The 16,904-nt window shown below is 37.4% G+C and overlaps 1 protein-coding gene across 6 annotated transcripts in view; it reads right to left on the bottom strand.

The window, feature by feature from the left end:
- The window catches only part of NOL4 (nucleolar protein 4), a 290,369-nt gene that overhangs the window by 18,873 nt on the left and 254,592 nt on the right, over positions 1-16,904 (bottom strand). The window lies entirely within an intron of this gene.

Genomic DNA, 16,904 nt, shown 5'->3' with positions numbered 1-16,904 from the left:
AATGGGAGAAAATGTTTGTAAGCCACATATATGCTAAGGGGTTAATATCCAAATATGTAATGAACTCATACAACTCAGTAGCAGAAAAAGATGCAATAATGAGCAAAGGATCAGAACAGACATCTTTTGAAAAAAGCATACATTATGTCCAACAAGTACATGAAAGGTGCTCAACCATCACTAATTCTCAGGAAAATGCAAGTCAAAACCACAATGAGATTATTTCCTCACTCTTGTTAGGCTAGTATTTAAAAGAAGCCAAGAAATAACAATATTGACCAGCATGTGAATAAAGTAAAGGAACCTTTGTGCAAGGTTGGTGGAAATATAAATTGGTGCAGCCACTATGTAAAACAGTATGAAGGCTCCTCAAAAAGTTAAAAGTACCATCTAATCTAGCATTCCACTGTTGGGTATTTATTCAAAGAAAATGAAAGCACTGACTTAAAAAAACATGCAGCCCATGTTCATTACAGGTCTGTTTATAATAGCCACAATATGTAAACAATATTAGTGTCCATTGATGGATAAAGGGATAAAGAAAATGTAGTGCTCACACACACACATACTGAATGAAGTATCAGCTGTAAAAAGAAATCTTGCGCTTTGCTACAACATGAATTGATCTTCAGGGCATTATGCTAAGTGAAAAAAGTCGGACAGGAAAGACAAATACATATGATTTCACATACATGTTACACCTAAAACAAAATAAAGCAATAAAACAAGTTGATGGTTGTCAGAGGCAGGTCATAGAGGTGGGAAAAATGTGCAAATGGGGTTAAAAGATACAAACTTTCAATTATAAAATAATGTTGTGGTGAGGCAATGTATAGTACAGTGACTATGATTAATAATGCTGTGTTGCTTATTTGACAGTTTGCTGAGAAAGGTAGATCTTTTTTTAATATATTTTATTGATTATGCTATTACAGTTGTCCCATTCCCCCTTCACTTCCCTCCACCCTGTAGATCCTCTGCCACCCACTTCCTCCCTTTAGTTCATGTCCATGTGTCATACTTATAAGTTCTTTAGCTTCTACATTTCTCACTATTCTTACCCTCCCCACTATCTATGCTACTTATTCTCTGTACCTTTTCCCCCCTCTCTCCTCCTCCCACTCCCCTGTTGCTAACCCTCCATGTGATCTCCATTTCTGTGGCTCTGTTCCTGTTCTAGTTGTTTGCTTAGTTTCTTTTGGTTTTGCTTTAGGTGTGATTATTAATAATTGTGAGTTTGCTCTCCTTTTACTATACTTTTTAAAAATCTTTTCTTAGATAAGTCCCTTTAACATTTCATAAAATAAGGGCTTGGTGATGATGAACTCCTTTAACTTGACCTTATCTGAGAAGCACCTTTATCTGCCCTTCCATTCTAAATGAAGCTTTGCTGGATAGAGTAATCTTGGATGTAGGTCCTTGTCTTTCATGACTTGGAATACTTCTTTCCAGCCCCTTCTTGCCTGTAAGGTGTCTTTTGAAAAATCAGCTGACAGTCTGATGGGAACTCCTTTGTAGGTGACTGTCCCCTTATCTCTTGCTGCTTCTAGGATTCTTTCCTTCATTTTTACCTTGGCTAATGTAATTATGAAGTGCCTTGGTGTGTTTCTTCTTGGGTCCAACTTCTTTGGGACTCTGAGCTTCCTGGACTTCCTGGAAGTCTATTCCCTTTGCCAGAATGGAGAGGTTGTCCTTCATTATTTATTTAAATATGCTTTCAATCTGTTGCTCTACCTATTCCCCTTCTGGTACCCCTATAATTTGGATGTTGCAGCATTTAAAGATGCCCTGGTGGTTCCTAAACTTCTTTTTTGAATTCTTATTTCTCCATTCCTTCTTGTTTGGTTGTTTCTTCCTTCTGGTCCACTCGATTTGTTTTGAGTCCCAGTTTCCTTCCCATCACTATTGGTTCCCTGTGCATTTTCCTTCATTTCTTTAATGGTAACCTGCATTTTTTCATCTAATTTGTGACCAAAATCAACCAATTCTGTGAGCTTCCTGATCACCAGTGTTTTGAACTGTGCATCTGATAGGTTAGCTATCTCTTGGTCGCTCAAAAGGATGAGTTCTGGGGCACTGATTTATTCTTCTGTTTGAGCCATCTCTGTCTCTTTTTTTTTGGTCTGGTCGCTCCTATTATGATGAAGGGCAGAGCATTAGGTGTTCACTGGGGCTGGGCACCCCAACCCCAGTCACTAGATTGAGACATTGTATGTGGGGGCAGGAGCAAGAGGGAACAATGGCAATAGCTCCATTTTCCATGGGACCTCAGTCCCTTCCCTGGGATCCTGGGCTGCGTGCTCTGCCCTGGTCCACAATCGCCGCCTCACTGGGTCCTCCAGCTGCCACTTGCATAGTCAGGGTCCACCTGCTGCAATCTTGCATGCCCCAGATGCCTTACATGCTCCTGGTTACCTTATGTGCCCAACTCTCCCTGGTCTCCTCGCCGTGAACCAAGCCTGGCTGCTGGTCTCTGCCCCTCCTACTGGTCTGGATGAATGGGTCTATTTCAACTTGGCTGTCCGACTTCCATTCAGATAAATTTTCTGTCAGTTCTGGGTCTTATTCTGCCTCCAAATTGTTGTTGTTCCAGTCTTGGTTGTGCATGGAGGTAATGGTGTGTCCACCTATGCCTCCATCTTGGCCAGAAGTCAGAGAAAGTAGATCTTAAAAGTTCTCATCAAAGGAAAAAAAAATTATAACCATGAATGGTGACATATGTTAACTAGACTTGTGATCATTTTGCAGTGTATTCAAATAGTGAATCATTTTATTGTATAACTGAAATTAATATAATATGGCAATTATACCTCAATTAAAGTAACACAATTTTAGAAAGCAGTATTTGGAGATAGAATGCAGGTGCCTGCCCTCCCTTGATAATTTCTTCCCAAATATTTGCTTTGTCAAAAATCAACAGATTTAAGAGTTAAGCAGAATCATCTTTATAAACCTAGACACAATATTTTCCTGGATATAAAGGCAGATGGGGTGGATGGATTTCCATAGAGGATAACATCCTCCTCCCAATTCTTACCTGTGTTTTTAAGTTGCACAGAATGGAAACTAATACTTTACACAAGACAAGAAATCATCGGAGCAAACCATAGTTGGACAGAGTACTGGGAAAAGAATGGCCTGTGGAAGATGAGAATGTGAAAGAGGGGGGTATATTATAAACACACAAAAACATATGTCTGCCTTCAATGATCAACCAAAAATAAACACAGTAATGACCTTCACAGTAGGGATCAACTGCATTCATGAATATCTATTCAGGAACAAAGAGTTAAGAAAATATGATTATCCCTACAATATTGCCCTGAGGAACAATAAGAGTAATTTATACTGCCAAAATGGGAACGAGAAAAAAATTCCTAAACTTAGAATAATGTACAAGCTATATTTAGAATCACTCAGAGTACTCAAGAGGACTAGATTCCCTAATGGGCTTAAATCACCAGAAATAACCTGTTTCTCCCTAAGGCTATTGAAATATTGTCCATAATGTTACTCACTGCACATTTAATTTTATAATTATCTGTAATTGTGAATTTGAGGTGTGTGGACCAAATAGTGCAGGAAGAGTGTGTGCACCAGTACAAACTCGCACACAAGGGAATGTATTTCAGCTAGTACCAGCACCTGAACACAGATGGAAGGATGGATATCAGAAAAAGCATTTGCATTTCAGTTGCTAGTTATTGGGTTGCCCAAAAATCTGTTTTTTTTTCTTAAAAGACACATTTTTATTTTCACCAGTAACTATTGATTTGGATATTTTGAGTATGTTGGCCATCTCCCATGTGGTATAATGTTGATTGTTCTCAATGTCTCGATTTGATTGCTATAAACTTCAACTGGTATATCTGACCCTGGAGCATCAGCCAGTGAGAAATCTCCAGCATGAAACTTCACAAACCAATTTTGACACATTCATTCAATCAATCACAGCACCTTCTCCATATATTGCACAAATCTTTTTTTTGCATTTCAATTGTTTTTACCTTTTTTGAATTAACAAAGCGTAATATGCCAAAAATGTATTTTCTTCTACCTTCAATATTAAAATGGCTACAGAAAAATTCACCAATTTTAATGTATTTTTAATGCACACTGATGAGAGCTGTCACAATACAACCTACCAATATTGTTCCAAATGAAGTTAAAGACAACTAAGCACTACTACAGTCATCTTATGGAAAACAACAAACATTTGGGCCAACCCAATGAATATCATTTAAAATGATTCTGTGCCTTGAAATCACAAAAGGATATATTAGCATTGTTTTGTAGTCATACTTGGCACTAGAAAATTTTAACAGCAAAGAGAAAGAAAGCAGCTCTGGCTTTTCTACCCTTTGGAGAGATTCAGGCAGACAGACCCCCAGATCTCCAAGTGGCGCTAGGGGAGCAGGCTGGTACACGTTTCATTAAGGTGCATCAGTACCCAAACCCAGGAAAGAGGAACACAGAAAATGGCCAATTCCATTTCCATATAGAGAGTGATAATTCTGGCTTTCTAGAAAAGTAGAACATTCTGATTTCCCCAAGAGAATACCTTCCTGAGTAGCAGAGAGCTGGTGAGGTCAATAACATTTAACTGACTGGGAATCAGACAAATTCCCAGAGGACATGTCAAAGTTCAAAGGATGTTATATAAAGAAGACCATAATGAACTCGTGCCACCTGGAAAGCCACTATATGGTATACCATCAGGCTCAAGAGGAAGGGACCCAGAATACTGAGTCTTCTTTTCATTCTTCACCTTCAGTGAGTAGGCAGAACACAAAATTCTCTAGAGGATCTTAAGAGTACATACAGATCCATTTTATTGTAGAGAACAGGCTTTTAGGGAGCTGCTGCCAGAAAACGCTGATCGATACTGAGCTGCAAAACCAATTACATGTGTTGGGCAGTTCAGGGAAAACACAGGGCCACTCACCTCTCCTTTCAGAACCCATCCTCTGAGACTCCTTGGCCCACAGAAGCTGGTGACAGATTTGAGGGCTCAGCCAGATACACTGAAAGATGCTTCCTTTTCTCTCTCAGATGATTCCCAACATTTTCCTTTCAATTTTCCAGCAAATGATTAACATAAATTCTAATCATGAAAACTTTGGTTTTGCTTCCTCTAAACATTACACAATTTTAAATTCTGTCACAACGATAGTCTTTTAAAATATGTTTTGTTTTGTAAAAGAATTTCAATCTAAAATGGAACTGGAGGGTAGAAAATGGAAAGTCTCACACATGTGCCCTCGGGGAAACAAAACATAAGGACTGAGAGACTGATTCCCATAAATGGGAATCAGTTTTCTGACTTACAGGAAACCGATAATATTGAAATGTCCTTAAATGACAGGGGTTGCCTCATATCAGTCTTAGAAAGTTTTGCCCCTGGTTTCCAGATGGATGAACAAGAAATGACCCATGTCAGGTTGGTCTTGCAAAATGAACTGAATTGAACTTTGTGTGACTGGGCTGTTTTTTCTCCTCTGGAGACTTTCAAGGTTTGTCTCCATTTGTTTTTCTTTTAACAGACTCCAACTGAACTTTCCTCCTTTACAGTCCCTGCTCATAAACACTGCAGACCCCGAGCCCGCTGCGGGCTTGCCTGTAGCTGCTGCAGTTTGCACATCCTGAATGGCAATTCCTCTGCTATTCCAGAATAAACTCATTTTTTTTAGTTTGCCTCAGTTTACCTCTTTATTTAGGTAGACAATTTTTAGTTTTCAAGTAATCCCAGCCTATGTCAAAAAGGCATTACATACCTGTGTTACAACTTATTAGCAATTCCTAGAACCCTAAAATAAGTTATTTAAAAGCTGAACAGTTTGAAATAAAAGCATCACTATTTATGAATCACCATTTAACTCTCCATAAGATTATTCATTGACCTCATTTATTTCATCGAGGAGTGAATGACACATACCTAATTAGATGCAATGAGCCTGATGGAAATAAATGTAAAAAGATTTTCTGCGACAGAAAACCACCTGAAGGCCAATATGTAAGGCGAGATGAGTCTAGAACCAGTGTTCTGCCGTACAAGGCCACTCACCACCTTGACAACTGAACACCTGAAATGTGTCCCAGTGTGACTGAGGAACTAAATTTTAAATTTTATTTTAATTTTAATTTCAATAGCCACATGTGGCTAGTGGTTATTGTACTGGATAGCACAGATGTCAATAAACTTATATTTGATAGGAAAGGAAAACAAAATAAGGACACAAATTTAAAGTAGGATTTAAAGTAGGACAATATCCTGATTAAGTCATCGAGGGAACACACATGGGAGGAATGGGCTTACTAAGTATAGATGGTAACAACTTGGAAACAATGGAAAAATCTCTAGATGTCAATGACATGTTACTATGTGCTGTATGTGGAATGTGCTTTGACAACTCACTCAGGTTAATTGAAACTTTACTGAGATAGACTAACTACATAATCCCAATTACATTGACTTCAATTAGATTACACAGTTACCTTTCTTCAGATAATGTTATCTTGTCTTCCCGCTGTTTGAAAGACATAAAAGTAACTAGCTGGGATTGCTTAACTTTGATGAATCCATTTTGGGCTCTACTCTGTAAAATCATCTACACAGTTAAATGTAATAGACTTTGTGCATTTTTTACACAACAGAAACAGCAAGCTGGTCTCTTGGAGCGGAATGACGATGGTTCCTTCCCCCCACACATCTGTACTAATTCTCTGCATGTGGCTCGTGAGCCAGAACAAGTCCTTGAGAGGAAAAAGCGCACCTTCCCAGGTCCCTGGGTAACTGTAGTCAATATATCTTTCCTGAACCAGGGGACTGGAGATGAATACACTTTAAACCAATTTCTGTATTTCAAAATATCTGTCTGAAATGTTTGATATGAAACACTTTTCTTTTTCCAATATTGTGTTCTTCAGGGGTATTAAGACTAAAAGAACACACTTGAAAAAGACATCCTCAACTTCAACTATTATGCTCCACTGAACTTAGTTAAGTTTTCCAAAGTGCTACAGTATTTTAACAGAACAGTTTCTTTCACCAAAGTTTTCATTTATCCATTCAATATTCACTGAACACTAATATCAATATTCACTGAACACTAATATAAGCCAGTTAACTACAGATACTGGTGGTGTGATAGTCAGAACAGTGACTTTGCCTGCCCTCAAAGTGTACACAATCTAACAGAGAAGAGAGCATATAACAGAAGTTCAACAAAAGATGTGACTAGGGCATTGTGGGAACATACTGGAAGGACACTTAATGGGTGAGGCAACCAGAAATGTATCACAGAACATAACAGCTGATGCACTTGGTGCATGAGGAGGGCATTCCTGCATGAGATAACACCAGAAACAGGCAATGGTATGCATGAGGATGAAAAATTCATTTTTAAACAATTAAATATTAGATATCTTGGCAAGTCTAGGCCAAGCTCTCTGGGAGGCCACTGGTTACATAATTTGAAGCGCAGAGTAAAACATGAGATGATACTCAGCTTTTGGCATATTCTGCAATTGAAATTGTAAGAGTGAGTAGGCTCTTCTTTGAGCAGTGTACAGAACACGAGGATTACAGGGATAAGGGCAGGATGCTAGGAGACTCTGCGCACGGAAGGGCATGAGTACAGAGAGAAAGTCCAGGATGCTGGCAGGACAATTATCTGAAGAGCACAAGGTGACACGAGAGTGGTATCATGGAAGCCAAGAGAGTGGATGTTTCAGAGCTCTAATTATCAACAGATTCAAATATACCCGAGAGATCTGGTAAGAAAAAGGGCAAAAATCATCTTTAGGTTGGCAGTAAGTGGAATCACTGATAGACTTAACCTGACCAGTTTCAACAGAGTGCTGGGGTGAAGCATTTATAATGAACTGAGAAGTGAAGACAGCAAATGGACAGAAGTGCTTCTTCCAAAATTTCAAATGAGAAGTGCCACTTCAGAACGTTGATGCCTAGGGGCAGCACTGTCCACACACAAAGGCAGCTACACCATCATGAACTGGCTTCCATAAGGAGGCTTATGGCCAAGCTTCCTTAAATTCTTAATTATAGGCTAGGGTCCAAAGAATCTTTAGAGCCAACAATCCTGAGTACTAGTGAGGAATAAAGACAACAATGGATGTAAAGATTCTAACAAATAAGAAATTGCTATACAAATATTAGTTATTACGGTCATTATTACTACAATTTGGTCATGTTGGGTTTTGGTCTGTATATCAGCCCAGTTTATATCAGAGTTGAAAAACAAATTGAAAAGTCTGCCCAATGGAGTTCATGGAGAGGAAACATCAGTAGTTAACTTATGCATTATGCATATAATTTAGACTCCAGAGATCCAATGGATAACTGCAGCGAACCACAATTGCCCTCTATAGAGAGCTCAGTGTGAACTTCCTCACAGGAAAAAAAAATTCCAAAGTCCTATGTAGTTGGATGTGATAATAATGGGAGTATTGGCTGCTTGCTTCTCATTTCAGTGGAGTAATTTGAATAAACTCTTTATGCAAATTGTAACTGCTGTCATTTTGATAACACTCCAACTTGAAAATTTGGATTGTTGGGTGCACACCCTCGCCAGCTCTAAACGAATGGAGGTTGGCTAGCGAAGGATTCAGAGAGCACCCTTTCCATTCTGTGAAGTCTCTGACATGGACAAGCTTTCCCTGGTTTCTACTGTATTCAGAATTAAACAGGAGTTTATCAAACATGTTAGAGTCTTCCTCTTTCATCCTCAGAATTCTTAAATTCAGTTTAATCTTTCCTCTTTCCTCTGATTCTTTTGCTTTATCAAAGAAAAACCCTTCACCCTGCCATCCAATATACATAAATAATTCTCTTTGTACCTTTTTGACTCCTGGCACCAAGTGTTCTATCTTTAAAATTTTATTCCTTCATTAAGCCACTAAGATTGAGTACTTACTGTGTGTCTGGCTTTATTCAGGGGATGTAATAGTGGACAAGACAGGGTTTCTGCTTTCAAGGAGTACATAAGGAAAAATAGTTGAAAACGTGCCTCACAATCCAATGAGTTAAGTGCTAGAATAAGGGCACGTGCAGGCACGTGATTAATCTTCCAAAGGGTGGGAGGGGAGCCAGGTAAAGTTTCACAGAGGAACTACTATTTATTCAGAGTCCTAAAAGATTTGGATATTTAGACAAGAAGAGGATGAAGTTTTTATCTCTACTCTATAAATTTCTTGAGGTCAGTGATTCTGCTTTCCTTAACTTTGTTTCCTGTCAAGTAACTGTTATGGACAGGGTGTTTGCATTCCCCTCAACATTCACGTTTGGAAAGCTAATCTCCAAGATGATGGCATTTGGAGATGGGGCAGTGACTAGGTCCTGAGGGTGGAGCCCTTATGAATGGGATTAGTGCCTTTATAAGAGGCCCTAAGGTAAGTGATGGCCATCTACAAACCAGGGAGCAGGCTCTATCCAGAGACCAAATGTATGGGGACCTTGATCTTGGACTTCCCAGCTTCTAGAACTGTGAGTAATGTTTTGTTGTCTAAGCCACCCACTCTATGATATTTTTGTTGTAGCAACCCAAACAAAGTTCACATTATAGTGAAACAAACATGAGAACCCAAATACTTGTTTAATTAAATCCAAATGCTGTTAAATTTCCTTTTTAATTCTTCTGCCTTCACATTTTTTTCTTGAACATAATACAATCTGCAGGGTTTATTTTCCTATTACATTGGTTTAAAGGGTTCTGCAAATACTGTATCTTTTTAAATTTTTGTTCTACTATTTATGCTTCTCAGTTTCTCTGTTCATGATTTAAATTCTAATGGTCTTCATCTGCTTTATAAATGGTCAGATGAGTGGCTAATTCAACCTGGTCTCTTGAAAGTTGTTGCTCCCTTCCAGGCTTTTCAGGAGATCTCTACAAATTTCAAAATCAAGAATTCTTAAACTTAGGTTAACTGGAGCTGTCAGCCATCAGCTATGAGGTTGGCATCTCTTATAATGCTAATCTTCTCCTATGTCCTATTTAGCTCTCAAGATTTATGCATATGTATGTAGCTGCTTTCCCCACAGCTCCAAATCTGTTACAGGGCATGACTATTCTGATGTCTTAAAAATGGAAAAATAAATTGAAGATAACATTTTTAAGAATCAAAGTGTTTGGGGTTCCCAGAATTTATGAAGAAAGTCCCCAAGTAAAGGCAATCACAGGCCTGGTCAATTTAGCTGTCTTTCTGTTAAAACAAGTGAAGAATAAACAAAATCCAAACAGTAACAGCCAATCCCAGTGCTATAGGTAGTATGAGCTTTTGAGAAGAAAAGGCGTTTAGAGCTCCTCCACAGTATGGATGGAAGCATTTCCCCTGCTACCATTACTATAGTAAGAGTCCTTTCTCACATATGAACTAAAGAAATTCTCTTTGGTTTAAATCAAAAGCTGTTATTTGCCATGACTAGTGTTTTATTGTTGTTTTTTTAACTCAGTGACACAGCCCAAAACCATTGCTCAAAGAAAGCCACATCATTGTTGATTTGCTGCATGCCATACTTGTTACTCTGCTCCTCCTGTTTCTTCTCAGCAACACACAGTCTGAGTTGTTCAAAGCTGTTCTTTGCTGTGCCCTTAAGAGGTCTTTCTCTCATCATACTAAAGCCAAAAGATGTATAAGCTAAACACTCCAAAAGTCAACCTGTGTGACCTTGAGTGAATCACCCTACTTTCCCAGGCCAATTTTTTAAATTTTTGTATTTAAAGCCTTTAAAAAATAAAGAGGTTGCCATTACATTATTTTTCAAGTCCATTTAGACTCTGTCCATGATACTGAGGGTTTTTCTGGGAGGAAGACTTACAAAATAGACCCCACCATAAAACCATAGTATTTACATTCAAGCTGAAAATGTATAGATAGAACCTTATTTCTAACCACGTGTATGGCTGCACGTCTGGAATCCATACCAGATATCTTACATGACTTTTGAGCACTACTGAATGGTTTGACTGAGGAATGAATGTCAATGTATTATGATTGTGTGTGTATGCATGTGTGGGTACTGTGGTGCATGCTTCAGATGACAACCTCAGGATGCTATGAGAGTCAGTATGATACTTGATCTAGATTTGGAGTTCGGGATTTAAGAGATGAGCAATCAGAGCTGTGGGGTCAGACAAAATCAGGTCAAGTAAACCTTCAGGTGGGGGTGAACCCTGAGGCATGAAGGGCTAGATGATGTCATTCTCCTGAGAACAATGAGAGCCCCTAGAAGGGTTTTAGATAATGAGGTGACGTGATCACATTTTCATGTTCTTACAGATTACTTTGGTTTCTCTGTAAAGAATGGGTTGAAGCACAAGAAAAATTTTTGGAGCATTAATAATTCATAGCAAAATTTTTCCTTTATATTCTCTTTCAATTTTTACTCAGGGTTGGCAGTTGCCCCAAAGTTATCTCCCATCTTTTCAAAAAACCCTTTCAAAATATTCTCACTGTGTCTTTAATATTTTCTTTCTCTGTATAAATTATCTTTTTTAGGCCATAAGTAGCTCTCTTCCTTTTTCATGAAATCACAATGCTTCCTCCAACTTCCTAAATAAATAGAGCAAAGTGGGGCATTAAAAATATGAGGGCCCATGGGGTGCTGTGCTGAGAAGAGCCCTTGGCTTTGTATCACGCTCTGTTGTCACCATCTCGAAATACTTGTTTTCACAGAAGGTGGCCTACATTTGCATTTGGCATTGGGCTCCCAAAATTACTCAGCCACTTATGGAGTAACAGTGCATTATTTTGGTTGTACGTGAGTAGAGGTGAGCAACACTCAGTTTGTTCTATACTCTTCCACGTGTCACCACCCTCCAAAGCTTGCCCACTTGTCTTCATTCTCAGCACCACCACGATCATCCAAGTTACCACTGTCTTTTCCTGAGATTGCAGAAATAACTAATATTAGTAATATTAGGCAAAATAGACTTTCAAAAGTTACTAATGATGAAGAGGGGCATTTTACAATGATAAAAGAGTGAATCCATTAAGAAGACATACCAAATAAACAATATATGTACCTAACAGCAATCTCCAAATAGATGAAACAAAACTGTCCGAATCGAAAGCAAAAGTCAACAATTCAACAATAGTACTTGAACACTTCAATATCCTTCTTTCAGTAATGGCTACAAAAACTAGGTGAATGATCAAGATTATACAAGTCTTGACAATATAAACCAACTAGGCTTAGTACGCATTTACAAACTGCCCCACCATCAACAGCAGAATACACATTACTCTGAGGTACACGTGAAATCCTCTCCAGGACAGACATGGTCTGGGTCACAAAACAAGCTCCAATAAACTGGGAAGGTCTGAAATTATTTGAAGCATGCCGTCTGGCCACAGTGGAATAAAACTAAAATCATTAACAGAAAGACATTTGGGAAATTCGTGAATATGTGGCAATTAAACAACACTGTTCTAAATAACCAATGAGTCAAAGAAGAAATGATTTAAAAAATTAGAAATTACTTTGAGGTGAATGAAAATAAAAATACAACATACAAAAACTTATGTCATGCAGAAGTAGTGCTTAAACGGAAGCTTATAGTTGTAAATGCCTACATATAAAGAAAAAAGACTTTCAAACAAATAGCTCAACTTTTCATCTTGAGACACTGGAAAATAAGAGCAAACTAAACTTAATGTAAGCAAAATGAAGGAAACAATATATACGGGAATAGAAAACAATAGAGAAAACCAATGAAATCAAAGCTTGTTCTTGAGAAGATTGAGATACAAACTTTTAGCTAGTATATCACCAGGAAGAAAAGGGAGAACAACTCAAATGACTAAACTTACAAATGACACAGGGTGCATCACTATTGACCTTCCAAAAATAAAGGATTATGAAGGAATATTATGAACAATTGTGCCAATAAATTAGATAGTTTATAGGAATGGGCCTATTCCTGGAAATACACAAGCTACCTAAACTCACTCAAGAGGAAATAGACAATATAAGCAGACCCTAGAACAAGCAATGTGTTTGAGTTAGTAAGCAAAACCTCCCAGATGTCCCAACACTATTTACTGAAGAGACTCTGGTACAGTTACACAATGGAATACTATGCAGCAGAAAGAAAGAAGGAGCTCCTACCATTTGCAACAGCATGGATGGAACTGGAGAATATTATGTTAAGTGAAATATGCCAGTCAGTGAAAGACAAATACCATCTGATCTCTACTTACAAAATATATCTAATGAACAAAATAAACTAATGAGCAAAATAGAACTGAAAACATGGAACAGACTGACAGCAGCCAGAGGAGAGGCAGGGAGAGGTCTGGAGGAGGGCAAAGGGAGAAAAACTGGGACAACCGTATTAAAACAACAATAAAAAGATTTTTAAAAATACCTCCTAGAAAAGCCCAGGCACAGACAGCATCATTCCTGAATTCTACCAAACATTTAAAGTATGAATACCAATACCTCAAACTCTTCCAAAACAATGTAAAGATGTAGAATAACATTAAGAAAATCATTACATCTACAATAGTATCACAAAGGGAAATATTTAGCAATAAAATTAATAAAAAACTATAAAGCTTCTGCTGTAAATAGTATGAGACATACTTAAGATAAATTTTAAAAAATGAAATAAATATAAAGATTTCATGTTCAGTCTCTTATTTCCCCAAAATTTTAAACTCAGAGTTACTGCATTTATGAACCAACAATTCCACTTCTAAGTATGTACACAAACATTGATTATATATAATATATATAATACACACACATTAAAAAAATATTTATACCAGCATTATTCCTAGTAACCTAAAAGTGAAAAATGTCCCAGTGCCCATAAATTAATGAATGACTTAACAAAATATAGCATATCTGTTCATAGAACATTATTTGGCAATAAAAAAGAATGAAGTATTGATACATGCTATAACAGACGACCCTTGAAAATATGATGCTGAGTAAAAGAGGCCAGACATAGAAGATAACTTATTGTGTGATCCATTTATTTATATGAAATGTTCAAAGTAGGCAAGACAGTATATTAGTGCTTACCGGGTACGATCACTTAACTATAGATACCTCAGTACTTGCATCCATTATACAGATTATTAGCTCAGTAGTTTACAGTGTGGACTTTGATGTCAGAATGCCTGTTTAAATCCTGCATCCTCCGTTTATTGAGGAGGGGCTTTGGGTAAGTCACCCAACCTCTGTATGTACTCTGAGCCTCACAAAATAAATTTTAATCAGGTTAGAAAAAAGGAAGTGATGCCTGAGCATTATATTTTAAAGTGGATTGAAGTTTACTTTTATAAAAATTTCCTCCAAATTCCAGGACTTATAAGACTGTGTAAGGGTTAAATAGAGATTATGCTGAGGTACTCAATAAGTAGTATCTATTGTTATGTTTATGTTAAATGAATTAATTTAATAGATAAATGATTTTTTTAAGATGACAAAAAAATTTGTGTCAATAAAATCTTTCAACTATACTCTCCCCCTCCCCCATTTTTTTGATTTGATGGTTAAGTTCTGAACTACCTATCAGCTCTTACTTCACATGTAAAATATTTTAGATTTTCCAGCTTTATACACTAAAAGAATTTTTAGCCTTTGTTTATGTTTTCTTTTTCTGAACTTGGATTTGCTCTTGCCTGCTGATTTGCTGTTCAAATAAAAATAAGACTTGTAAACATCTGAGAAGGCTCACTAGCTTTTGAAAAACTGAATATGCACTTGAAACTAAATTTCTTTCCAAAATAAGCTCCTTCCTTTTTTCCCTTCCACTTAAGGCACCGCTTTTTTTGAGCTGGAAGGCAACTGACATAGATTAAAGCTAAGGGATCCCGTCCTCAGGGGACCCTTAATTCTAGGGCAGACCTAAGAGCTCCAGCCTTCCAGCGGAATCACTCCTGAACACCAATAATGCAGTTCCCTCCCAAATATATCGAAATCCCACCAAGCCTAATTCAACTTTTAGAATTCAGATTGGTCTTTGTTTTCAGGCACATTCAGTGGAAACAGATAGGAAATACCAGTTCTCACTGATAGTACAAATACACGACTGTGCAGTTTTGGCTTAAACTCACTGATTTTACCTCTGTATGGACTTTGTCCCCCTGCTAAAAATCACAGCTTTCACTGATACCAACATCCTTCTAAATTTGCTTTAAACCACAATACACAAACAACAGCCCCAAAATAATAATATGATTACTGAAAATAATGTAAGGTTTAGTCATACGCTTGCATACAGTGGAGCATGATTTTTGAGATTACCTGGAAAAGTCCCTTCCTCTCCGTGGGGCCCTGCCAGCCACTCATTAAACAGATAAAAGTTCATTTGCATCATTTTTATTTCAATATTAGGGATTCTTAAAATCAGTTTCTTTCCTAATTATATAAATATGTAAATTGTTCCGAAGTTAAATTTACAAAACAAAGTATAAGCAGATAATTCTGGCTTATATTCCTTCCCCCATACCATTCTCCTTCATCCCTGCCTCTATGTGAACTTTTTAAAAAATATGCTAATATTCACTAAAAAAAGATTTATATAAGTACTTTTCACAACCTGGAGTATGTAAAGACTTTTTTTTTTATTAAAGGTCCTTTTTATTAAAGACCCACTGCTCTCCTGTTTGGATACACTATAATTGAATCAACTCACCACCTATTGATGGACATTTTTATCAGCAATCCCCCTTTTTAAATTTATAAAAAACACTAAATGAATAGTCCTGTGCATGCCTTTTTGCCATGTGTCTTTGAAATAGATTCCTAATAAGAGGTTCCTAAAGAGATTGCTGGGTCAAATGGTAAATGCATGCATAATTTTGCTAGGTATTATCAAAATCCCTTCCAACTTTTTGTGTTTCTACAGGCAATACATGAGTCTGCATATCTCCCACAGCCTTATCAAAGCATACTGTGTAAACATTTGGATTTGCTAATATGACAGATAGAAGCTGTGTTTTTCTTAGGCATGAGTGGGCTTCAGTAACTACCTGCATTAAAGGGACATTTATATGACTTTTTCTGGGAATTGTGAATTCGTATTTCTAGCCTTATTTTTTTTAATGTATAGTGTTGGGTATTTCCTCTTTTTAGAAGATCCTTAAGTCTTGACCTATTCATCCTTTGTAATATATAATAATTTTTAGTTTATCCTTTTTTTTTTTTTTTTACTTTATCATGTGCTTTGTCATAAAAAATGGTGTGTGTGTGTGTGTAATGAAACTCATTTTCCCTGGATTTTAAGTATAGTTTAGGAAAGCTTTTCATGCGACCCAGTTATACGAAATTCACCCATGTATTTATTCCTAATGTATGTGTAGTTTTGTATTACATGTTTGGAATTAATTCTACATAAAAGCTTAAGAAATTCCTAAAAGTGTTCCAAGCACGAGCCGGTATAAGCTGGCTCCGTCCGGTGCACCGTTCCCACTGCTGGCAAGCCTGCCACTGTCGTCGGTACGCCACTGGCTGGAGGGCCCTGGGTTGTTTCTACGTGTGGCTTCAGGCTGTTCTTAGCCTGAAGATGGATGTTCTTACGTACGGGGACTGTGTGTGTGTATTTCATCAAGTCAGTGAAGTGCCCGGGCCTCCAATTTTCCAAATTAAAAACTCAAACATTAAGAAAATGTGTCATTATTCTTGAAGAATAGGACATTACAGCTCCCCTTACAGGGGAAGATGTTTGCTATTTCTCTAGTTGAGAATTTTTTTTTTAGTATAAAACAGCAGTCATTCAGTTGCTGATAATAGTGCTGTTACTTCCAGAAACAGTCACAGAATAGAGAGCTATCCTTGTAGGGAGATGGATGTTATGTATTAAACAGTCTTGTTTTTAGCAGACTGGCATTGACTATTGCTTATAACAGTATACTCATTTTCTTCTCTCAGGTTT

The sequence above is a fragment of the Phyllostomus discolor genome, chromosome 9 (assembly GCF_004126475.2).
Source record: "Phyllostomus discolor isolate MPI-MPIP mPhyDis1 chromosome 9, mPhyDis1.pri.v3, whole genome shotgun sequence".
NCBI lineage: Eukaryota > Metazoa > Chordata > Mammalia > Chiroptera > Phyllostomidae > Phyllostomus > Phyllostomus discolor.
The sequence above is the reverse complement of the archived record's forward strand: the minus strand, read 5'-3'. Positions and strand labels throughout refer to the sequence as shown.